At 41.8% G+C, this 27,142-nt stretch overlaps 1 protein-coding gene and 1 pseudogene across 3 annotated transcripts in view; one reads left to right on the forward strand and one right to left on the reverse strand.

Annotated features, from left to right (window-relative positions):
- Window positions 1-27,142, reverse strand: part of ASXL1 (ASXL transcriptional regulator 1) — an 82,183-nt gene that overhangs the window by 25,433 nt on the left and 29,608 nt on the right. The window lies entirely within an intron of this gene.
- LOC142423041 (ATP synthase F(0) complex subunit g, mitochondrial pseudogene) lies at window positions 14,953-15,266 on the forward strand (annotated as a pseudogene).

Here is a 27,142-nt window from a genome sequence, read left to right on the forward strand (position 1 = left end):
GGATGTATGCGGCAGTAGGGTTTCAACAGTGGAAAAACTGGAAACCACCTAAACGTTCCAAGGAAGTAACTGGATAAATAAAACAAGGTATATGATACTCAATTAAACAGTACTTAAAGGGAATAACGGACCGTATCACTGAACAAACCGTATCTTTTTCCATGGACACTTATGACTAGGAAGGACACCTATTAACGACAGTGGCTACAACTGGGTAGGAACAAGGGCTAGATAGCCTACAGGAGTGGGGAATGTGGCGTTTGGGGTGGAAGTCAGACGTACTTCCCACTTTCTCTGCCCAAAGACTTCAACTTCCATTTAAATGAGACAAAACGAACACAGGCTTCTCTGTTCATGAAAATGATTATAAAGGAATAAGTACAGGTCTACAAAAACAAAGAGAAGGGGGCGGGGCAAAGTCCACAGATGAGAGATGGGAACAGAACTCTGGAAGAAGGATAGCAGGAAGACAAGAAGTCACTGACAGCAAGCTACCAAAGGAAAAGACACAAAAAGCCAGCCAGTGAGTATGTGGAACCCCAGAGGGGACCAGGATAGGGAAGCACCAGGAACCACCACAGACAGAGGCGTTATGCCCTGAAAAACAAAACTGAGCAGAAGTATAACCCCTAGAAGACCCATCAGGTGCCCCCTCCTTGACCTAATCAATATCTTTCTCCAATTCCAGCAAAAAATAAAAGAGATTTTCTCCTCCAGCTGCCAAAAGATGACAAGGTTTCTCCTCCTGGGAAGTGACAAACCCAAGAACAAACACATTCAATTACAGATACCGAGGGATCCCCAAACAGACCATTAGAGAATATGTGAAAGCTGCTGGAAATTAAAAGTGATGTAAGTTTTTAAAACAAGTTAGTTATCTTCCAGAAACCTAAGAAAAAAAGAAAATCACCTCCATCAAGAAAACTCTACAAACAGAAGTTCCAGAAAGAGAAAAACACAATGAATAGAAATATTAAAAATGTTTGTTGCAAAAGACTTTAATTTCCAAGTAAATACGGTGAGGTACTTTATGTGCCAACCTGGCCGATAAACAGATGTGGGGTTAATTGAAGGGCGGAGGGATAAATGGCTCGGTGAGCCTGGCCTTTCTAGTTCACAGGTCGCTTGCTTTCTGATGGTCGGACAAGGGTGCAGCTGCCTTAGCAGTTCCCTGCTTCAGCTTGCAAGGCTCACTTCTTGCAAGACATCCCTGAGGAGAAGCCACATGGACCTACCCCGATCCAGCCCTGTAGAGACCCCTGCCAGCGCTGAGATGTTTACACATTCACTGACTCAGCTTTCCTCCTGCATTTGCTTTGTGAGATGGAGGAGGACTTTGTGGACTAGTGTTGGACATAAGGGTTAATGGGTTAATGCTGGACTTGTGGGCTTGGGCAGCATTGGTTTGGGTGTTTTCTTGATGTGCACTTAACCTTTCTTTATATCAAACTCTCTCTTATACATGAGTTTCTGTGGATTTGTTTCTCTAAAGTACCCAGACTAACACATACGGCAAAATGACCAGCAAATTTACTGAAAAAGGTCCATTCTACAGTAACACTAAATAAAAATTGATGAACATGATTAAAAGAGATGCTAAACTATTCTAGTCAGAGAAAGCACACCACATTCAGTGAAATGGAATGGCATCACACTTCTCAAAAGGAGGGTCGGAGACTACAGTAGAACACTATCTTTTAGAACTCCGAGTCAAACTAACGATGCCGTGTGGAACAGAGAATAAAAGCATATAAAGTCTAAAATAATTTACCTCCTATGTACATGTTTTCAATAAACAAACAAACAAGCCGGACAAGAATGGAGTCTAGCAAAGAGGCGCAAGGCTTTGAAATGCCTCTATCATGACCGAAGAAGCAAAATCAGAACAGAACCAAACTTTTAAAATTTGGATGAACCCTAAGATTTGGGTCTGATTTTGTCAGTTAAAACTGAAGTAATTTAAAATTCTGCAGAAATGTTGAGGAGAGCTACCATGGTGAAGTGGATTGGAAATCACATGAAATCTCGATGCACGTCAAACAGGGTGAGATCAGCTTGCTCTGCTTTGCCCAGGACTTTCTTAGCTTCGGGAGAAAGACTGGACTTTCTACTCCAGCAGAGTTAGTCTTAGAAACCCACAGGGGTGGTTCTAACTTGTCCTACAGGGTTACTCTGAGTTAGAACTGACTCGACAGCAGTGAGTTCTGGTTTAAAGGATCTCGGTAGCGCAGCGAGCTAAGTGTTAGGCTGGCACTAGCATCAAACCAGCAGTTCAAACCCACCAGCTACTCTGAAGGAGAAAGATAAGGCTCCTCCTCCTGTGACAGGCAGCTGCATTTTCCCTGCAGTCCCAATCACATCCCAGAGACACGATGGTGAAGGGTGCAGTAAACAGATTTGGCTGCATTGGGTGTCTGATCACCAGGTTACTTTCTTTTTTTTGTTGTTTTGTTTTCACCAGGTTACTTTCAACTCTGGCAAAGTGTAAATTGTTGCCCTCAATGGCCCCCTTCGTTGACTTGAACTACATGGATGTTCCAGTATGATTCTACCTAAGGCAAGTTCAATGGCACAGTCAAGGCTGAGAACAGGAAGCCTATCATCAATGGGCAGTCCATCTCCATCTTCCAAGAGTGAGATCCCGACATCAAGTGGGGTGAAGCTGGTATTGAGTATGTCAGAGTCCACTGGTATTTTCACAAAGCAGAGAGAAGGCTTGGGACTCACGTGAAGGGTAGTGCCTAAAGGGTGATCATCTCTGCCCCTTTCTGTCAGTGTTTGTGATGGGCGTGAACCACGAGAAGTATGACAACTCCTTTAAGATTGTCAGCAATGCCTCCTGTGCCAACTGCTTAGCGCCCCTGGCCAAGATCATACATGACAACTTTGGCATCGTAGAGGGACTCATGACCACAGTCCATGCCATCACTGCCACCCAGAAGACCATGGATAGCCCCTCTGGGAAACTCCAGCGCAGTGGCAGTGGGGCTGCCCAGAACTGAGGGGGGAAACTCACTGGCACGGCCTTCCGTATCCCTACCCCTCAATGTGTCCGTCGTGATCTCATTTGCTGTCTGGAGAAAGCTGCCAAATATGATGGCATCAAAAGATGGTGAAACAGGCATTAGATAGTCCCCCCTAAAGGGAATCCTGAGTTACAACTGAGGATCAAGTTGTCTCCTGTGACTTCAACACTGACACCCACTCTTCCATCTTTGATGTTGGGGCTGGCATTGCTCTCAACAACCACTTTGTCAAGCTCAATTGCTGGTACTATTAATTTGGCTGCAGTATCAGAGTGGTGGACCTTACAGTCCACATGGCCTCCAAGAAACAAGTAAACCCTGGACCACCAGCCCCAACAACAGCACTAGAGAAGAGAGACAGAGGCCCTCAGCTGCTGGGGAGACTCTGTCCCAACTCGATCCCCCAATACACTGAGAACATGCCATCATCTTGAGTTTCCATAGAGACCTCCGAAGCGGAAAGGCCTAGAGAGCCCAACTTTGCCATGTACCATCAATAAATTACACTGTACCCAGTCCCCACTCCCCCAAATTACCATCTGGCTAGACTAGAGCATGTACAGTGGTACAGGTAAGAGCTCTCACCACAGAATCTAGGAGAGATAAACCCCTCAGGACCAATAATGAGGGTAGCAGCGATATCATGGGGGGGAAAGGGAGACGAACAACAAAAACGTGGGTGAAGGGAGACTGTGGACGGTGTAAAATATGAAATGGGTTGTTATAAGAGCTATAAGAGCCCCCAATAAAATGATTTATTAAAATAAAAATTTTTAAATATATAGTCTCAGAAACCCTAAAGAACAGTTCTATTCTGTCCTAAAGAGTGACTAGGAGTCAGAATCTATTGGCTAGCAGTTTGCACTGGTTTGGGGTTTGCACTGAAAGCCTTCCACCCCAGGAAAGGCCTGTCATAGGCATGCTGGAGTAGTTGGTCCCCCTACAAACAGTTCATGCTGAACAGAAGAATGGTTGCGAGGGCAAATCTTGAGGAGAAACTGTTATGTGTTCGACCACAATAGCACAATTTTGCAGCTGTTAGTAGCATTTGGCTTATCTTTTCTGTTTGTAGCTCATTTTCACTTTCATTTCCCATCTTGGCTCTTTTACTTGTTTAAGTATTTAAACCATAATGTGATTATAAATGTCAATTATTTAAAAGGCTTATACTCTGGAGTGGCACGGTCCTGGTCTCGCTGCGGCTGCTACCACCACCAAGACCACTACCACCACCCCACAGTCAATCCCATTTCTACTTAAAACTACTACTACTATTACCACCACCCCACAGTCAATCCCATATCTACTTATTCTCTGTATATAACCTCATCTATAATGTTTTGTTTTTGTCATTTTGATATTAATGGTAACACAAATTTTCATTCTCCATTATCCAAAATAAATACATGTTATCAATATTATTTTCCTTCTTTCGCTTACCAGTACATCATGGAAATCATTCTAGTATTTCACAGAGAGTCTCTTCTTACTTTCTTCAGCTGCCTAACTCATCATGAAGTAGTTATACTAACATTTATGCAACCACATTTCTATATACCAGCATTTCCCAACTCATGTCACTGTCATTGAGTCGATGTTGACTCACAGCTGCCCTATAGAACAGAGTAAAACTTTTCCCTGTGGGTTTCCAAAACTGTAACTCTTTATGGGAGTAGAAAGCAGTCTTTTTCCTGAGGAGCAGATGGTGGCTTTGAACGGCTGGTCTTGCGGTTAGTAGCTCTCCCATACCCCTATTTAAATGCTTCCTGATATCTCTTAAATAGAAATGCCACAGCCCTAAATAATCTTGTGAATCTTTATTTTCATTGATTTGAAGGTGTATTTTTCTTTTCAGGGTGAAGTTGAAATGATGTGTCAAAAGATAGATGACAGGAAATCAGAAGTAAATTTGGGAAATACACAAATAAATGCAAAATGAAATAAAATAAAACAATACCTTAAACAAACAAATACCAAGATGTCCCCCAAAAAATATAGTTTTTCATTTTGTAAATTAAAAGCAGCTATTGGTGCATTTCTGAGTTATAGCAGAAGACGAAAACATATTGGGAAAGAGACTAAATCTATAAAGAGGAGAAAAAAAGGGGGGGTATATGACAATTTTTATTTTGTTAGCACAGACAAATTTCTCTCCCAAAATGGTTGTGGCAATCTGTTTTTCTAACAGCAATGTATAAGCATGCCTATTTTCTCAGTTTTGCCAAGAGAAAGTATTGTGGTACTTTTAAATTTTCTTCATTAACCTGCAGCCCAGATGAACAACATAAGCCACTGTAAAGAACATAGGTGTTCTTGAATAGACTATTTTGGCTATGCACCCTTAGGGTAAAAATCTACCGTAAAGAACTCTAGTTAGATTTATCTTTCATAGGGTATATCCGTAAAGGTCTTGTGTTAGACAGGGTTCTCTAGAGAGACAAAGCCAGATTGCTAGTAAATATATATGTATATATATTTGTATAAAGATATATAGCACAAGAAATTGGCACAATAAACTATCGCAGGACTCTAGTTAGATGTCTGTCTTTCACAGTGGAACGCACTGGCAATTCTGAAACTGCTAAATTTATAGTCCAGAACTGAAAAAGTAGATATTGAATGCATAGACATCTAGGTGCCTGTCAGAACAGCAGGTCACAGATGTAAAATGGGGAGCGCGAGAATGAACTAACACACGGGATTAGAATGGGCGCTAACAGTGCTGTTGTGGGCGCCATCAAGCTGACCTCAGCTTACAGCCACCACAGCATGGTCCTGCGCTTTCCTCACCAAACAAACCAAACCCGCTGCCTTTCAGCTGATTCCAATTCATAGCAACCCTACAGAACAGTGAAGAACTGACCCTGTGGATTTCTAAGACTGTAACTACTCTTTAGGGGAGTAAAAAGACTTGTCTTTCAACATCAGCTGGTAGTTTCAAACTGCCCAATATGCTACCAGGGGTCCCATTTGCCTTGCTCATCAGTGTTGCTACAGAGAAACTCTTTGTTGCAAGCACTGTGTTAATTCATCGGTCTTTGTGTCTACTCTCTTTTTGCTGACTCTCTTACTTTTACACCAAGCAGCCATGGTTCCCAGGAAAAAATTGCTGATTCCAGAACTGGAATTAAGAATCCACGAGGGGGCTTCAAAATATTCATCCAAAAATGACATTAAGAGATGACAATTTTTCCATAAACATTTTGAAACCTTCTTGTGCAGATTAAATCCAGACCACCTTGATGGACCAGCAGGTAAGTAAGTTAAAAAGTGCTTAAGTACAAGGGGCATGTGCACAGGAAAGCCAAGCCTGAAGAAATCACACTGGAACAACTAGACCGTCCACTTTAATAATGACAGAGCCCAATGGTATCTCAGTAATTTACATAAGAATGATAAAACATGACAACTTAAGAAGCTATGTAATAACTGAATAAACAAACAGGAGAGAAAGGAAAAGTTCTTCCTTGCTACAGAACACCAAATTAATAAATTGCAAATGAATGACAGCATTAGATAAAACTCACTATTTAGTGACCATCTGAGTAAATAATTAGATTTCAGGCAATAGGTTCTGATATCAAACAGGAAAAAATAATAAAGAAAGCTCGTCAAACTTTAGGAATAATTTTGCATCTTCTGATGATATTTATCAAGAAAGTAAAAACAAAACCTATAGAATGGGAGAAAATATTTACAAATCATATATTGATAAAGCTTTACTAGCCAGAATATATAGACTGCCTAGAACTCAACAAAAAGAAAAGTGTAGAAGATTTGAAATAGACATTTCTAGAAAAAAATAAACACTTATTATGCAAACAGGTGAATAAAATCACACAATAATTCCAAACCCCTCACGGGATTGGTTTGTCAGATTAAAAGGCTTAGGACCGTATCTCATGGGGCAGCTCGGTCAACTGACATAACATATAACTAAGTTCATAAAGGCAATGTTGAATAGTCTAGTTTGGCAAGCAGCATCAAAGATACAGCTATAAGTCTTCAGCAAAATAAAGGAAACCAAATACTCAAAGAAGAAACTAGTCCATGGGACAAATAACCTACACAAACCATGGCCTCTTCTAGCATGAGACCAAAAAACTAAATAGTGTCTGTCCACCTTCCACCACCAGCCATTCTGACCAAGGACACAATAGAAGGTTCCAGGTAGAATAAGAGAAAAATGCAAAACAAAATTTAATTCCTAGAAAAGACCAGACTCCAGAGGATCTTCCAATTTGAGACAATCATTCTATGATATCCTTCGAACTTAAAACTGAAGGTACTCCCAGAGGTCATCTTCCAGGCAAATCAGATTTATCCCCAATGAGTAAAGTGTCCCCTTAAACAATCGGCTATGAGAGCAAATCGTCAACATTTATCCAAAAGTAAAGTTGAGAAGGCAAGGAGGAACAGGAAAGCTAAATCAAGGAAAAGAGAACAAAATAGAGTGGGAATACTGATACCATGTGAAAAATTGTAATCAGTATCACAAAACAGTATCAGTAAAAATGGGAATCTAATATATTGTGCAATTTTCCAGCAATATTTAAAAACAAAAACGAATTCTACCCAGCTGGGAGGGCCACATGTTCAAATTGATAAGGAGCTTGCTTGTAAAAGCAGTCAAACCTAACAAAGTGTTGAAGATGCCAATGGGAGTGTGGGGAACCTCCTAAAGGAACCTGTAGCCCTGAAGATGCCTTTGGCATAGCTCGTGGCAAAAGGCCCTGGTTTCTAACTGCTGCTAGGGACAGCAGCTCAGAGTGCTTGAGAAAGCTGTTATACTGAGTATAAGCTGGGCCAGTTAGCAGCAGAGACTGAAAGCAGAATAGGGGGCCAAGCTGACCTGTCCTCAGAAGCTGCAGGTGCCTGGGCTGGGCTGAGAGCTGTAACCTTAAGGGTGAAAAGTAGCCAGACCTGAGGGCCAAGAGGCCAGTCCTGAGGGGAGCATACACAACCAAGAGCAGCGCGTGCCCCTTGAATAGCCAAGAGAACCTAAGACAGCTGCCCTGCACCAATGAAGGGAGGGGTAGGCCCTGGGAGAGCGAGTGTATTCCTGATTCTGTTTATGTGCTTCCTGCTCCCGATTCCAAGTTGATTCAAGTTGTAGTCTGTTACTTCCCTAATACGCCACTTACTGTGAGTGTGGCCTGTGAGTTATTTGGGGTCACACTACACTGAATCATTGAACTCAGCAGAGAAGTAGCGAGTGCTATATTGAGGAAAGGATGCAGCTGGGGTCAGAAGGGAAGAAGTGGAGGGTGGTGTATATGGATCCTTCATCTTACAGGAACCAGCTTTGTGCTGATCCTGATTATCCCCTCTTCTTAGCCAGACAAATAGACACTAGAACTCAAATAGCCAACAAAAGCATGAAGAGATTAACATTATTAGACATTTAGAAAATGCAAATTGGTGGTCAGAGCACTGTCAGCTGCTGGCAAAGGGACAAGGATAGGAAACTGGAACACTGAGGTCCTTTGGCCCTTCTCTGCAGGACATGCCAAGGTTTAGCTTGGGCAGAGCTTGGTGGGATCCTGTTCCCCAAGTAGTCTGGGCAAGGGCAGCTCCAGACTTTCCTGAGGCACCAATAAATAAGGGATTCACTGGATGAAAAAGGGAAACAAAATGCAAATCAAAACCACAATTAGGAACCACATCATTCTCACTAGGATTGCTATAATTAACATACACACACACACACACACAGAATTTAAGAAGCATTAATGAGGATGTGAAGAAATTGAAGCTCTCCAAGTATTATTGTGGGTATGTCAAATAGTGTAGTTGCTATGGAAACAACAATTTGGTGACTCCTTAACATTTTTTTTTAAAGCACAGAACTTATCACATGATCTGGCAATTCTGACAGGTACTCTTTGCTACAAATCATTGTAACAATGTTCATAGTAGCAGTAATCCCATAGTCAAAAGAAGAAAAATACAAAACTGCCCATCAACAAAATGAACAAATAAAAGTGGTATAAACAATGGAATACATTCAATAGTCATTAAGTCATAATACATGCTAAAATGTAAACGAACCAGTGAAAAAAGCCAGATATAAAAAGCCATATTATTTATATAGTATTATACACACAATACACATATAATTGAAAATACCCAGAATAGGTAAATCCATAGAGAGGGGGAAGTGAGAAAAACTGCCTAACTGCTAAGGACTTTTATTTTGGAGTGATGAAGATGTTCTGGAGCGAGGAAGTGGGGGTTGCACAACCCTGTGAATACACAAGATGACACTGAATAGTACACTTAAAAATGCTTCCATCTCTGCGGTGTCAATTTCCCTTCAAGAATATACAAAACCCAACAGACTATTAGTCATACAACATGATAATGTTAAATGTTTTTTTCTAAGCAAAATAAAACCAGATCTAAATTGGCTATGAAAGTGTTACTTCAGTAAACTGTGTTGGCTGGATATTATGACACAAAGGACAAATAATGACATTATTTCATGTCTAAAGAGATGTGACAACTAAATGAATGTGGGACCTAGCACTGGTATGAAAAAGGACATTAATGGGGGGGAAAACTCTTAAAACACAAAACAAAATCTGTAGTTCATTTAATTGTACTAGTATTCAAAACCCAAATTCGCTGTCAGAGTTAATACTAAACTCATAGTTACCCCCTGTGGGTTTCAGAGACTAACTCTTTTGGGAGTACAAAGCCCAATTTTTCTCCCAAGGAGCTGCTGGAGTTTTCGAAGTGCTGACCATGAGGATCGCAGCCCAACACATAACCACTCCACCACCAGGGCTCTTAATTAATAGTCTAGCAGTGCCCTTTTTGTTGTTTTTAGGTTTAAATGGACCATAGTTAGTAAGGGTGTAACAGTAGGAAAAGCTGAGTACAGGGGTATAAATGAACATTCTCCATTATATTAGAAACTTTCGATAAATATAAAAGAAAAAAAAGTAACATTAAATGTGTATCTAACATATGACACCGACATTCCACTCCTAAATATTTACCCAGGAAAAAGAAAAATGTATGACTACAAAAGATATACACACACACACATATATTTATATATATATTCATATCATCTTTATCTACAATAGTCAACCAGAAAACCTCGAAACGCCCTTCACTAAACAAAATGTAGCGTACATCTAGGTAAAGGAATTCTACACTGCAGTGGAAAATACCACACTGTCGCACACAGCAGCAAAGCTCAACCTTGAACAGAACCATGTAAACTTCTAGAGCTAAAAAGAGGAATCTAGCAAAGATGTAGGGTGCAAGAAGATCAAAAACAATACAAAATTACTTGCCTTTCTCTATACCAGCAATGAGAAATGTGAAAGGGAAAATAGAAAAACCATTTCATTTACAATAGCATCTAAGAGAATAAAACACCTAAGATTAATCTAACCAGAGACGTAAGTAAATGGAAAGATGTCCATGTTCATAGACTGGAAGACTTAATACTTGTTAGATGCCAATACTACTTAAATTGATCTATAGATTCAAATCAATCCTGATCAAAATTCAACAATCTTCTTCAAAGAAATAGAAAAACCAACCCTCAACTTTTTATGGAATGGCAAGAGGACTGGAAAAGCTAAAGCAATGCTGAAAGAGAAGAAAAGGTAGGAGAAATTACATTTACCAATTTAAAAACATACTATACTACTACAGTAATCAAAACCACCTGGAACTGGTATAACACTAGACACATAGACCAACAGAAGAGAATTGAGAGTGCCACATATCCATGGTCAACTGCTTTTCCCTTCCAATTCTATCAAGATTAGATTGTTTAAGATCATTTCATTGGGGGCTCATACAACTCTTATTACAATCCATACATACATCGTGTCAAACACATTTGTACACTTGTTGCCATCATCATCCTCTAAACATTTGCTTTCTACTTTGGCCCTTATCAGCTCCTTTTCCCTCCTCACACCCCCACTTACCCTCCCCTCATGAACCCTTGATAATTTATAAATTATTTTTTCATGTCTTACTACACTGTCCAATGTCTCCGTTCACCCATATTTCTGTTGTCCGTCCCCCAGGGAGCATGTTATATGTAGATCACTGTGATCCGTTCCTCCTTTCTACCCCACAATCCCCTTACCCTCCTGGTATCACTACTCTCACCATTGGTCCTAAAGGGTTTATCTGTCCTGGATCTTCTTTGTTTCCAGCTCTAATCTATACCAGTATACATCCCATCCAGCCGGATTTGTAAGGTAGAAGTGAGATGATGGTGGGGGGAGGGGGGTGGGAAGCACTAAAGAGTTAGAGGAAAGTTGTATGTTTTACCAGTGCTACACTGCACCAACTGGCTCGCCTCCTCCCCAAGACCCTTCTGTAAGGGGATGTCCAGTTGCCTACAGATGGGCTTTGGGTCCCCACTCCGCATTCCCCCTCATTAACATTGATATGATTTTTCTGTTCTTTGGTGCCTGTTACCTGGTCCCTTCTACACCTTGTGATCACACAGGCTGGTGTGCTTCTTCCATGTGGACTTTGTTGCTTCTGAGCTAGATGGCCGCTTGTTTATCTTCAACCCTTAAGACCCCCGACACTATAGCTTTTGATAGCCAGGCACCATCAGCTTTCTTCACCACATTTGCTTATGCACCCCCTGACAAAACCTTTTTAAATCTAGAAACTTGCTACAGTAGAAACTGGAATAGTATAAGCCACTTTTATTCAGGTTTTATTTCAATATGATCACGAATTCCTTTCATTCCCATAAATAAATCTTTTCCGTGACTTTGTAGCGCCGCCCAATAAAGAGGTGCTCTCTTTCTCCACTCACTTGAATCTCAGGTCTGTCTCTGGGCCTGTTCTGACTAATGGTTACTGCAGAACCTCTCGACATTGGCATTTGTGATATTCTTGGCTAGATAATTCTTTGTTGTAGAGAGCTGTCCTAAGCATTGTGGGAAATCGAGCCGCACCCCTGGTCTTTTCCTACTGGAGAGCAGTAGCATTTCCTCTAGACATTGTCCCCTGGAAGACAAAACAGTTATTTTCCTCTGGAAGACAAAACAGTTCTCTGGTGGAGAAGCACCATTGCAATGTGACACAAGCAGAGGACTGAAAAGCACCTACACATTGTATCTCTGCAATCAGTAGCAATTGAGGAAGCTAAATATTGAGACCCTTCTAAGAGTTTACCCTGTCCTTCTAGCCAACCTGATGCCATATGTATCATGAGTGAATCCATCCAAGGTTATCCAGCATACTTTTCTATGGCTGCCTGATAAATAAGCATAAACTTGGTGGCTTACAACTACATACAGTTATCTCACAGGTCCCACGGGGCTTGAGAGCAGACGAGGTTTGGCTAGGTCCTCCGTTCAGGATTTCCTACGGCTCAAAGCACAAAAATGACCAGGCTGCATTCCTTTCTGCAGCTGAGTCTCCTCTTCTAAAATCACTCGGCTTATGGGAAAATGTAGTTCCTTGCAGTTGTAGGACTAAGACTGCTTTCTTGCAGGTCCTACACTCAGCCCCTATTGCTCCATGCAATTTCTTGCTACATGGTCCTCTAACAACATAACAGAGTTTATGTCTTCAAAGCCGACAGGAGAATCACTTACTTCTTCCATCTCTGACCTCTACATCCTCTTTTAATAGGTTTGCCTGACTCGGTCAAGCCCATAAAGTATAATCTCACTTTTAACTGACATGAAGTCAACTGATTAAGGACCCTGGTAAGTGTAGTGCTAACTTATTGGGCTGAGAACAGCAAGGTCAGCAGCTGGAAACTACCAGCAGCACCTTGGGATAAAGAGGGGGCTTTTATACTCCCGTGAATGGTTGCAGTCTCAGAAACTCACAGGGTGGGTTCTATTGTATTAGGGGTCACTATGAGTTGGCATCGACTTGATGGCAATGATTCTGTTTGAGTCAAGTGATTACAATCTGTAAAATCCCTTCACTTTTCACATATGCATATCTACTTTTGACACAACACAACGATCACCTTTGCTATATCCTATTGTTTGGAAACAACATGCAAATCCCACCCAAGGAAAGGAATTATACAAGGGTGTAGGTTATTAGGAATCATTTTAGGATTCTACCACCAAAGTAGCCTCCAGGCAACCGATCAGCTGACCACACACCTATCAGAGTCCAGTCCAGATAATGTCAGATACTCTATAGAGTCCAGACCAAAAAAATGGTCCATCCTACACACAGAATCATGAACAATTGCTGTTTTTTGTTTTGTTTTTTAACAATTACTGTTTTAGGACATCAAGTCTTAGGGTCATTTGTTAAGCTGCAAAAACATTACACTCTTGACATCACAGTGAATAATTAGGAAAGGCAAAGGGATCAAGCAGATGTATTTAATGTCAATGAAACATTTTTTTTTTACTATGGGGAAATAGAAAACATTAGCCATTTTCATATTCTTCACGTGACAATTTAGAGACAATCACTGTATTCATGATGCCTAACCACCACTATTTTTTCATTCTGCCTTACTTTTCCACGATCCTGAACATCAATAAAAGCTGTTCCTAAGTACCAAGTTTTCTTTTCCACCTCTCCTGCTTATCCTGGAAACTACAAATAATATTACATCTGTTTAAATTTGCTTGTTCTAGATGTTTTCTAAGTGAAATATGTGTCCTTTGTACAGACATTTCACTCAGGATAATGTTTCCAAGTTAATCCACGCTGCAGCATGTACCAGGACTTCAATTCTCTTCCTGGCTAAATAATATTCTATTGAATGTGCATAGCAAATTTTACTTATGTATTCATTCATTCTGACATTCATATTTTGAATCTGAAGGCAAACTAGCCTTAAACTTCACTCAATAATTGTTTAGCTTGAGACTGAAACCGCTTCAACCCCTTCCTCAACTCATCAGTCCCACATCATATGTGGTATCTTGAAATTCACTTGTTGTCTAGTTATAACCAAGCTTGGAGATAACATGGCAGCCAGAAAACAGCAGAGCTAACACTCTTACATCTAGTATAAGCTCTTCATCTGATGTGGTTCAAGGCAGAATCAAGAATGATCAAATCTCACTGACCCATGGCCTTGCGGGGGATAGCACTGGAGGAGATACAGTGTAGGAATTGTGCCTGACCTGATCCCGCCACACGGAGGCAAAGCACTGGGGGAGTGCAGTGGAACAGTAAGGGAATGGAGTGGCGAGGTCCCCAGGGAATGCTGAAGGTGGACTTTGGGGCCAGGGCGTGGTGCCCAAACAGACTGGACTGGAAAACACTCCTAAAGGCCAAGAAACAATCCTTGAACTAACGACAACTTTTCTTTCTTGTTGTGTTGTTTTGTTCTTTGTCAGTGGTTTGCTGCTGTTGTTGCTTTGTTGTATATTGTTGCTTGGTTTTGCTCTGTCTTGTTTTTGTGCATGTTATTATCTCCGCAGGTCTGTCTAAATAAGATAGGCTGGATGAACAATCTGGAGGAGAAAACAACGGGACCAACAGTTCTGGGGGGACATGGGATAAGGGAAGGTGGGGGGAAAGGAAGTGGTGTTAACAAACCCAGGGGCAAGGGAACAGCAAGTGATCCAAATGGGTGGTGAGGAGGGTGTGGGAGGTCTAGTAGGGCAGGAGCAAGATAGTGGGACAGGAGGAAAGTAAGGGAAATAGAGGAAAGAGCTAGGAGGAAAAGGGCATTTATAGAGGTCTAGATAAAGACATGTACATATGGAAACATCTGATATCTCATATCTGATATATGAGCATGGGGAAATAGCTCTATATGCCTGTATTTATAGGTTTAGTATTAAAGTAGCAGAAGGACATTGGGCCTCCACTCAAGTACTCCCTCAAAGCAAGAATACTTCTATTAAATTCTATTAAATTGGCATTCTATGATGCTCACCCACCCTCCCACTGAAGACACGGTTGTGTCGGGCCACGGGCTTTCTATTCTAGAACCATGGCCCAGTTTAGCCATGACTTGGTGGAGAAGGCCCCAGGGATGGAAAACGCTGCTGTGACTTATTCGAACCCTTGATTGGCCCCATTTTGGCACTATGCCAGAGTGGAGCTGGTTCCTCCAACCCCTGCTGAGATAAACCTGCAACGATTCAGAGCCTGACAAAAGTAGTCCATAGTGCTAAGACTGGTCGCTTCAAACAGCTCACAATTAAGGAAGCTCTGCTGAATGGTTTGGTGGCCACTGAAGTGTGGATGTGGTTTTATATTGGTGAGATCATAGGCAAACGAGGCATCGTTGGCTATGATGTGTGAAGACCAGTCTTTAACATCTGATTATATTTAGTTTGCTATTTGAGTTTTCTTGGACCATGTCTACTCTAATAAAACAGATCATCTTAAAATATATATATATATATATAGTGTAAATTTTTAAATACTTAAAATTTTGTTTTAGGCTATACTTCACAAGGAAAACATTTATAAGAAAACTAAATGCTAATACATAACACATTATATAATACATGAAACAGATAAAACAACTTAAACTGTAAACAGAATATACATATAAAACAAACCCATTGTCGGTATGACTCAGTGACCCTAGAGAATGGAGAACTGTGCCTGAGGGCTTTCCACTGTGGTCATCATTCTAAAAATAGACTGCTCCATCTTTCTCCCCAATAGCAACTGCTAAATTCAAACCACTAGCCTTTTGGTTAGCAACTGAGCACTTTAACCAAGATGGGTACTGTTCTGTGTATACATGTATGCATGTGTATGAGGGAGTACCTCCCCCACCAAAAAAACAACAACAGAATTGCGCTGTTTGGAGATACTGTAGTACATTTTTCCCCGCTTTGCAAGCAACTCCGAGTTAGTGCACCCAGTGGCCTCGCCTGGGAAGGTTCTATGGTCACTGTGAAATACTTTCATGAAAGCCATTTCGCTGGAACCACATTTTTTGTGATGGCCCACTTAATACAACAGTTTGCAGCTGTGAAATTTTGTTTCCTGCTTAGGAAAAATGCTGCAAAAACTGTTGTGCTGTTGAACACATCTTACAAGCACAGAGCTATGGGGAAAAATTTTACATACATCACTTTGAAAAAAAAATTCAAGTGTATGAATAGTTTTATTTCACAAAAGGTGAAATGTCTAATCTTGTTCTGGACATGTCAACTTCCCAACAGGCCAAAAATGTCAACTTATTTTGAGTTTGTTCCACCAGGTCAGACACTTAATCAAGCTTTCTATTTAGAGGTTCTGAAAAGCTTGCATAACAGTGTGCACACAAAAGGTCTAACTTGTGGCAAAACTGGGACTGGATTTGCCACCACAACAATGCACCTGCTTACACGGTCATCTCAGTGCGTCACTTTTTGTCAAAAAAACGCACACTTCTTGTCCCACGCACCTCACTCACCTGACCTTCTCTGTGAGACTTTTTGTTTCTGCAAATGAAAAGGGATATGAAAGGACAGCAATTTTTTAAAAGTCATTTTAATGGGGGTCCATAGAACTCATCACAATCCATAAATACACCCATTGTGTCAAACACATTTGTACATTTTGTTGCCATCAACATTCTCAAAACATTTGCTTTCTGCTTGAGCCCTTGATATCAGCTCATTTTCCCCTTTCTCCTGCTCTCCCTCCCTCATGAAGCCTTGATAATTTATAAATTATTATTTTTGTCATATCTTACCCACTCCCTTCACCCACTTTTCTGTTGTCCATCCCCCAGGGAAGAGGTTATATGGAGATTCTTATAATCAGTTCCCCCATTTCACTCCACCCTCCCGGTATCGCCACTCTCACCACTGGTCCTGAAGGGATCATCTGTCCTGAATTCCCTGTTTCCAGATCCTATATGTACCAGTGTACATCCTCTGGTCTAGCCAGACTTGTAAGGTAGAATTGGGATCATGATAGTAGGGTGTAGGGGGAGGAGGAAGCATTTAGGAACTAGAGGAAAGTTGTATGTTTCATTGTTACTACACTGCACCCTGACTGGCTCGTGTCCTCCCCACGACCCTTCTGTAAGAGGATGTCCAGTTGCCTACAGATGGGATTTGGGTTACCACTCCACACTCCGCGTCATTTACAAGGATTTGATGTTTTTTCTTTGATGCCTGATACCTGATCTCTTCAACACCTCCTGATCACACAGACTGGTATGTTTCTTCCATGTGAGCTTTGTTGCTTCTGAGCTAGATGGCCGTTTGTTTACCTTCAAGCCTTTAAGACCCCAGATGCTGTATCTTTTGACAGCCGGACACCATGAGCTTTCTTCACTTTTGTTTATGTACCCGCTTTGTCTTCAGTTATCAGCTCAGAAAGATGAGCACACAATATAACCTTTTGTTCTTTGATGCCTGTTTAACTGATCCCTTCAGCATCTCGTGATCACACAGGCTGGTGTGCTTCTTCCTTGTGGGCTTTGTTGCTTCTGAGCTAGATGGCTGCTTGTTTATCTTCAAGTCTTTAAGATGCTAGATGCTTTATCTTTCGATAGCCAGGCACCATCAGCTTTCTTCACCACATTTTCTATGCACCCGTTTTGTCTTTAGCAATTGTGTAGGGAAGGTGAGCATCATGGAATGCTACTTCAATAGAACAAAGTGTTCTTGCATTGAGTGAGTACTTGAGTGGAGGCCCAATGGAAAGGACAGTTATTTGATGTCTTAGAAGAGGTGAAGAAAAAACAAGCCATCCAAACAGATGAGTTTGAAAAATGTTTCCAAGAATAGAAGCGTAGATTTGATACATATATTAAGTGTAACAGAGAGTACTTTGAAGGTGATAAGGTTGTTTTGTAAAAAAACTTTAAATATATCACTTTGAAAAGAAAAATCTGTTTTATGGGTGGGTACCCCTCGTATGTATAGAAATACACTTGTATACATTGTGATGTGAGTGCAAAAGAATTTTTTATTGTCATTAAGGGAATATTTTTATTTTTAATGTGAATTACATTGCCATAAGCACCAAAAAGCAGTGCTATTTATTTTAAAATCATCTGACAGCAATTCTTTGAGGCCAGCATTACTGACATGAAAATCAAACTAAGTCATTACAATATATACAAAATACATCTCACAAACATAAAAGCAAAACTATCAAAAGATTTTTAGCATCTCAAATTGAAAAGGATGGTATGGGGGAACAGAGCACTATCGTACCCGGGGGAGAGTTATTGGTTGTGTCCCCACAGAACTGGAACATGCATACGAACTCCACCAGGACACCACAAACTAGGAGGGCAATGTACACAAAGAGACTGGACCACACGCCGGCCCGAACCAGAATTAGCCTGACCCCCACAATCGAAGGGAGTTCCACAGAAAATGAAAATAGATCGTCTGGTGTGGGAAGGAACTGACCCACCACACCACACCCAGAAGGAAGCTGAAGCAAAGGAAGGAGGAAGAACGGAGCGGAGCACACCTGGGCCCACCAAGCTCAGAGGACGATAGCCCGGCTTGAAGGGCCCATTGTACAGAGAGGACCATACAGTCGGGTCCACGGCGAGATGCGACATCCTGCACTGACCCATGGCCCTACACGGGACAGCACCTAAGACACAGTGGGGGATGTGCGACTTAGCTGACCCCACCACACTGAGGCAAGCACCGGAGCATGCAATGGAGCAGCAGGGGAAACAGAAAGGAGATCCTGAGGGAGTATAAAGGACGGACTTTGGGGTCAGGACGTGGCACCCCACCAGACTCATCCGGAAAACACTCCTAAAGGTCAACAAACAGACCTCAAACTACTAACAGAATTTTTTTTTTTGCTTTTTGTTTTGTTTTTATTTTCTCTTTTAAATTTTTTATGTTAGTGGCTTTTTTGTCAGTGTGTTGGTGTTGCTGCTTTGATGCCATGTTCCTATGTGCCATTTGGGTTCTGTCAAAGCCATCTGCATTTGTATGCACATATTACTATATCTGCAGGTCCACCTAGACAAGATAGGCTGGACAAACAATGTGAGAAGAAAATAACGGGACCAATGGCCCCAGAGGGACATGAGAGTGTGGGAGGTAGGGGAAGGGAGGAGGTGTTGGCCAACACAGGGATAAGGGAAAAACGAATGGTTCAAAACCAGTGCCAGGGAGGGTATGGGAGGAGGACTGGTAGGGAGTGACCAAGGGCAAGGTAACTGAGAGGAATTACTGAAACCAGAATGAAGACTGAACATGGTAGTAGGACAGGAGGAAAGTGTAAGGAAATAGAGAAAAGGAGTAGGAAGCAAAGGGCATATATAGAAGCCTAAATACAGACATGTACATATGTAAATATATTTATAATTATGGGGGAAATAGACCTATGTGCATCTATTTATAGGTTCAGTAGTAGGGTAGCAGGTGGACATTGGGCCTCCTCGTGCACACCCCCTCAATACAATAGCACCTTGCTCAGCTAAACAGACATTCTATGATACCCACCTTCCCGACATGATCACTGAAGACAGACGTGTGCATAAGTAAACATGGTCAAGAAAGCTGATGGTGCCCAGCTATCAAAAAGATATAGCATCTGAGGTCTTAAAGGCTTGAAGGCAAACAAGTGGCCATCTAGCTTGGAAGCAACAAAGCCCACAGAGAAGCAGCACACAGCCTAAGTGAATACAAGGTGTTGAAGGGACCAGGTAGCAGACACCAAAGAACAAAAACCATCATTGTGTGATCACCTTCCCCACAGAAACGCTGAAGATGAATGTGTGCATAAGTAAGTGTGGTGAAGAAGGCTGATGGTGCCCGGCTATTGAGAGATATAGCGTCTGGGGATTTAAAGGCTTGAAAGTAAACAAGCGGCCATCTAGCCCAGAAGCAACAAAGCCCACATGGAAGCAGCACACCAACATGTGTGATCATGATGGGCCGAGGGGACCAGGTTTCAAACAACAAAGGCAGGGGGGAAAAAATCGTATCACCGTGAATGCGGCGAAGTACGTGATAGGGACCTAATGCCCATCTGCAGATAGCTGGACATCCCTTGCAAAAGGGTAGTGGGAGGAGATGAGTCACTCAGGGTTCACTGTAACAACAATGAAACTCAAAACCTTACTCTAGTTCTTGAACGCTTCCTCCCCCAACTATCATGATCCCAATTCTACCTTGTGGACCTGGTTAGACCAGATGCACAGCAGTGCAGTAGGGATCTGGAAACACAGGAAATCTAGGATGGACGAACCCCTGAGGACCAGTGGTCAGAGTGGCGACAATGGGAGGAAAGGGGGTGTAGAAAGGGGGAACTGATCTCGGGGATCTACATGTAACCTCCTCTCTGGGGAATGGGCAACAGGAAAGTGGGTGAAGGGAGACGCCGGGCAGTATAAGATAGGATAGAGCAATAATTTTTAAGTTATTAAGGGTTCGCGAGGGAGGGGGGAGCGGGGAGGGATGGAAAAAAGGAAAATGAGCTGATTCTAGGAACCCAAATGGAAGGCGAATTTTGAGAATGATGAGGGCAATGAATGTATAAGGGTGCTTTACTCAATTGATGTATGTATGGATTGTGATAAGAGTTGTATGAGCCCCAATAAAATGATTTATTAAAAAAAGGATAGTGTAATATGACCACGTGAAGTTTATTCCAGGAATACAAGGGTGGCTTAGCATCCACAATAAGAAAGAAATTGTGGTGTTCATCTCAGTAAAGGCAAAAAAAAAGTATTTGAAAAATCCAACATTAATTCCTAGCAAATATTAAATGTTAACAAAAAACAAAACTGGCTAAACAGAATAGGGGTAGGTTTTGCACTGTTTATTTTATTCCTTCTACTTTAAGCATTTCCAAATAAAGTTATTTTTTAAATAATATATAAAAACTCTTAATCCAGTTCCTGGAACAAATTAAGAGTTTAATAAATATTAACTAAGGGTGTTCTGGTGGGGTAGTGGGCAAGGCATTTCGAGACCACCATTTGCATCACAGGAGAAAAATGAGACTGTCCACTCCTGTGAGGATTTAAAATGTAGGCTACCCAAAGGGAAAGCTGTACTCTTCCTATAGGATCGCTTTGAGTTGGAATCGACTAAATGGAAAGAGTTTTGAGTTCTTTTAAAATATTTAATAACAATTACCTAATTTAATCCATCACTTTATAGATGACAAAAATGCAGGTCTTATACAGATTCAACATACAAAGTCATGCTGATGACTAAAACTTAAGTCTCTAAAACCAATTTTTACCACCATCCCCCCAACCCTCTGACCATCACAAACATGAATGCATAATGACTAACTTTTTCTGGTTCTTTTTCTAGTTATACCCAATTATAGCTTTTAAAAAAAAAATCACAACCAGTCACAAACATGACATTTTATGGAATTTCATCAAAACCATGAGAAAGAAGATAATGAGATGAGCTAAACAGATCTGAGAGACAGAATGGCAGATCAGGGAGAAATATTAGGAGCAATAAATAACAAGATATTTTTATCTGAAACCTATCATCTTGACATCGCCTGAGAAAGAGAACACTGTATGGCTATGGGCAAATGGCAACACAGAAAAATTTGGACATCTGCCCATTCAGTTGGTATAGTTGAAGATTAAATCACTAAGAGAAGACACAGAATCTTTTCCCTACACCAAGATAGCATAATGATCATATGATTTGGGCTTTTAACCACAAGGTTTGTAATTCAAAACCACTAACCGCTCCTTGAGAGACAGACAAAGCTTTCTACTCCTATAAAGAATGACCATCTCAGAACCCCACAGGAACAGGTCTACCCTTCTCTATAAAGTCATCATAAGTCGATTCGACTCGATGTTTTAAGTTTTTAAAATATCCACACAGCTCCAGGAACAGCCTGTGCAACTGCCGTGATTCTCAAAGGAACAAGCCAGCTTTCCAGTAAGATGTGCTGAGCCTGGCTCAGAACTTTACAGTCAAGGTGTAGCAATCTCAGCAATGCCACAGCCACACCACTGCGACAAATCAGTGCTGACATAACTCAGAAGCTTGTATGGTTTATAAGGCAACACTTGTTTTATAGGATGGAACCATAAGTGAGCAAATGTGTCATAAACTGCCAGCTGAACATGGCTGACAGGGCTGACATAAAAGCAGTCACCTCCCATTATACATACAGAAGCCGGACCAAATAGAACACATACATATAGACAAACCCAAATGGAATAAAGGAAAATTCCATACTGCTAGAAATAACACAAACAAAAAACCAAAAAGTTTGTTGCCATCAAGTTAATTCCAACTCATAGCAATCCTGCTGAACATCAAAAAATAACTGCCTTACAGGGTTTGCCAGGCTGTAACCTTTATGAGAGCAGCTTGCCACCTTTTTCTCTCTGAGCAAGGAGGAGTCAGGAATCGGGGGAGGACATGGAATGTGCAGCAAAGTGTCTCCATGAACAACTGAGACTAGAAGAACTGGATGGTGACTGTACATTACCGACTATTTTGATCAGATTCCACCAAAGAATCATAATCAAAAGTGGGGAAAAGCAGAACTGAATTTCAAATTCTCATTGACTCCAGACTTGAGCCATGGAGATTAGTAAAATCTCTGAAGCTAATGTCCTGAAATTATCTCTAATCTAAACCTTAACTGAAAATTTCCCAATGTCTTCTTAAAATCAAATACTAGTTAACTCAACTAGTAAATAAGTCTGCCTTGAGTACTAGGTTCATTTGAGAACTCTTTATTATGTGGGATCAAACTGACAGCAGCAACTCAAAAAATTAGACAGGAACCTTAGGAAGCAGTGAATTCTGTTAAAGGAGGAAGAATAATTGAGAAAAGGACGTGAGAATGTTTGCATACTTCTAAGAATTGCAGCTTAGTGATTTACTTAATATGGCCTTTTTAGCCATGCATGATCATATTAAAAAACAAACAAACTCACTACCATCAAGTCAATGCTGACTCATATCAACTCCTTGTGGGTTTCTGAGACCAATTGTTTAAAGGAGTAGAAAACCCAATCTCTGCCATGGAGCTGCTCATAGTTTCAGGTCATATGGATCATAGTAGCCTAACTTGTAACCACTATACCACCAAGGCTCCCATATGATCATGTAACACCCACACGATGATTAAGTGGGCTTATGCAAATAAAGTGCTTGTGGCCCACCAAGGAGATTGGAAACTTTGCTAGCAATGCAAATATGGTGCATTTGAGGGAGTGAAGCCATGAAAATTAGGTACACAGAACCCTTTCTAGGGATACAGTTTTGCCATCTCACTAAGAAGCCAATTCCAAGCAGAGGAGACACTTCATTACCATGAGGAGAGTAAAGCCATGGGTGGAGTGAAAGAGTTGTAGCACCACAAATGGACTCAAATGGTGAGAGGCAGCAGGAGAACCAGGAGACCAGAGCAAGATGGCTTACTGGATACAGAGCACAGCAGCTGGGGTGGACCGGCCAGCCTACAGAGGAAGAGAGCAAGTGCCTTCAGACAGGCAACTTACTTGCACAGCAGGGTGTCATGGGCATTCATGAGCAGAGCTTTGAAACACCTGAATTGACCAGAGGCTGAGTCCAGGTCTGCATGGTCAAGATGAGCTTGGAGAACTGGCCTGCAGTGAAAGCACACTTTGTTTACATGCTCCCTGACCCGGATCCTCAGCAGCAGCCTGTTATAACCTGATCTCAAGTACCTTGCTGCTTCTTAATAACCCATAATCATTTGTATGTTCCATGGGTTGTGTGGCCACAGTAAAGTGCCAGTATCAAAACTGGTATAAAGACTGGAGAGAAGAAATCTGTCTACGGGGAGGGAGGGGAAAAATAAAGAGCTGATCCCAAGGGCTCAAGTAGAAAGGACACAAATGAAGTTGTACGGATTGTAAAAAGAGTTGTATGAGCCCCTAAAAAATGACTAAATAAATAAAATATGATCCCAATTTTTAAATAAAAAGAAATCTGTCTGTCTGACTTGTCTCAAAGGAATCAACCTTGGGCTGATGCTGATGGTAATTCTTCCCCCTTGTGAAGGTAGACTCCTGATGCCATCAAGTCATTTTTACAGCGATCAGTGATAGAAGTGACAGCAGACACTACTGAATAAGTATATGTACGTTTTGCTATACATTCTCAAAAATAAATTAGAACAATTTTCTTAAAGTCTGTTTTAAAAAAACACAAAAAACAGCCAGAGCTTATGTGGGAAATGAGGGAGGGGAACGAGACTTAAAAACTTCCCCTCGTTTATATTTCCACAGGGAAAGTGGGACCAGACTTCAACCCAGTGCCGCAAGGTGTGAATGCAATATCCCGGCATGGAGGAGGGAACCAGTGGAGAGGTCTGGGAGGCTGGCCCCAGCACCAAAAATTAAGTGGATTCCTGCCCCTCCCCTGAAAAGAATTTGTTTCAAAGGACGACATTGATTCTGCAGCTCTGGGAGATGGACATATCTGATCAGAGCACATGGGAGCAGATGAAGGGGCAGGAGGAGAGAGTGGAACACAGCCTGGCCCACCAGGCCGTGAGGATGATGTTCCTGAGTAGAGCAGCCAGTCCACAGAGAGAACAACATGGCTGGCCCCACTATGAGACATGATGCCCCTCAGTGACTAAGGGCGATACAGGGGACAGCACCCGAGACACAGTGTGGGACTTGCACCTGACTTGATCCCACCACACCGAGGCAAAGCACTGGGGGAGTGCAGCGGAACAGCAAGGGAATGGAGTGGCAAGGTCCTCAGGGAATGCTGAAAGTGGACTTTGGGGCCAGGGCGTGGTGCCCCAACAGACTGGACTGGAAAACACTCCTAAGGGCTAACAAAAGATCCTTGAACTAACTACAAGCTTTTCTTTTATTTTACTACAAGCTTTTCTTTCGTGAAGTGTTTTGTTTTGTTCTTTGTCAATGGTTTGTTTTTGTTGTTTTGTTGTCTGGTTGTATACTGTTGCTTTGTTTTCCTCTGTCTTGTTTTCGTGCATGTTAGTGTCTCCACAGGTTTGTCTGAATAGGACAGGCTGGATGAACTATCAGGAGGAAAAACAATGTGACCGACAGTTCGGGGGGGGGGGGGGGGGGGACGACCTGGGGGGGTAAGGAAGTGGCGTTAACAAACACAGGGACAAGGGAACAACATGGAACCCAAAATGGTAGTGAGGGGGGAGTGGCAGGCCTGATGGGGAATGATCAAGGGTAAGGTTGCTTAGAGAAGAGGTATAGCTGTAGCCCAGCTGGGGACGGAGCATGGTAGTAGGGCAGGAGGAAAGTCAAGGGAAATGGAGGAAAGAGCTAGGAGTCAAGGGGCATTTATGGAGGTCTAGACAAAGACATGTACAGGCAAATATATATATATGAGGATGGGGAAATAGATCTATGTGTCTATATTGATAGGTTTAGTATTAAGATGGCGGAAGGACCTTGGGCCTCTTCTCAAGCACTCCCTCAATGCATGAATACTTTCTTCTATTAAATTGGCACTCTACGATGCTCCCCCTTCCTGACACAACTGTTGAAGCCAAAGCGGGTGAACAAGTAAATGTGGTGAAGAAAGCTGATGGTGCCCAGCTATCAAAAGAGATAGTGTCTGGGGTCTTAAAGGCTTGAAGATAAACAAGCGGCCATCTAGCTCAGAAGCAACAAAGCCCACATGGAAGAAAACACCAGCCTGTGTGATCCCGTGGTCCCGAAGAGATCAGTTATCAGGCATCAAAGAACAAAAAATCATATCATTGGCTGCACACCTCCATGATACGATCACCGAAGAAAAACGGGTGCATAAGCAAATGTGGCGAAGAAAGCTGATGGTGCCCGGCTATCGAAAGAGATAGTGTCTGGGGTCTTAAAGGCTTGAAGGTGAACAAGCGGCCATCTAGCTCAGAAGCAATAAAGCCCACATGGAAGAAGCACACCAGCCTGTGCGATCATGAGGTGCCAAAGGGACCAGGTAAAAGGCATCATGGAAGAAAAAAAAATAGAATGTGTATACACACACACACACACACACACACACCACAGTGAATGAAGGGGGAAGTGCAAAGTGGAAACCCAAGGTCCATTTGTAGGTCACTGGAGATCCCCTCGTAGAGGGGTTTAGGAGAGGAGATGGGTCAGTCAGGGTGCGATGTAGTAACGATGAAGAACACAGCTTTCCCGCAGATCCTGGATGCTTCCTCCCCCCAACTATCATGATCCAAATTCTACCTTGCAGGACTGGATAGGGCAGAGGTTGTACACTGGTGCATTTGGGAGCTGGAGGCACAGGGAATCCAGGGTGGACGATACCTTCAGGACCAGGGTGTGAGGGGCGATGCTGGGATAGAGGAGGGTGAGTGGGTTGGAAAGGGGGAACTGATTACAAGGATCCACATGTGACCTCCTCCCTGGGAGATGGACGGCAGAGAAGAGGGGGAAGGGAGCCTCCGGATAGGGCAAGATATGACAAAATAACAATCTATAAATTATCAAGGGCTCATGAGGGAGGGGGGAGCAGGGAGGGAGGGGAAAAAAAGAGGACCTGATGCAAAGGGCTTAAGTGGAGAGCAAAATGTACAGATATGCTTTATACAATTGATGTATGTATATGTAGGGATTGTGATAAGAGTTGTATGAGCCCCTAATAAAATGTAAAAAAGAAAAGAAATAAAACTTCCCCTCGGAGAGCAAGAGAGAGAGAGTGAGAGTGAGATAGTGAGTGAGAGAGTGAGATAGTGAGTGAGTGAGTGAGAGTGAGAGAGTGAGAAAAAAAAACAAAAAAAGTCCCCTCAGAATGTATTAATGCCTAGGGTCAGGAGGTTGCCAAGTAAGGTGAACTTCAAAGCTGCACACTAGGAGGAAGGGCAGGAGAGGAATCTTTCAGGATGAAAACACTTTCAAATATATTCATTTAAGACTGACAGTAATTTCAGACTAAGTATTCGTGATGAAAAACATAAGGTGAACCAAGGATAGCAACAGAATAACTTCTAAACCAGCAGATAAGAAAAAGATAAAGTTAAGAACTCAATAAAATCCAGGCACATAGTATCACAAACACAGGATGGTCAATGTTTTTTAAAAAATAATTTCCAGTTATTAAGTTGTTTATAAGCACAAACAAAAACAATCACAAATGTTGAAAGTAAAGGTTTGAAAATGATATGGCAACTAAATACTATAATAAATACAAACGAATTTAGAACCCAAAATTAAAAGTGCCATGTATACTAGAGTATAAGCCAACACACCTAATTTTACCACAAAAACTACAGTG

Source organism: Tenrec ecaudatus, chromosome 12 (assembly GCF_050624435.1).
Source record: "Tenrec ecaudatus isolate mTenEca1 chromosome 12, mTenEca1.hap1, whole genome shotgun sequence".
Lineage (NCBI taxonomy): Eukaryota > Metazoa > Chordata > Mammalia > Afrosoricida > Tenrecidae > Tenrec > Tenrec ecaudatus.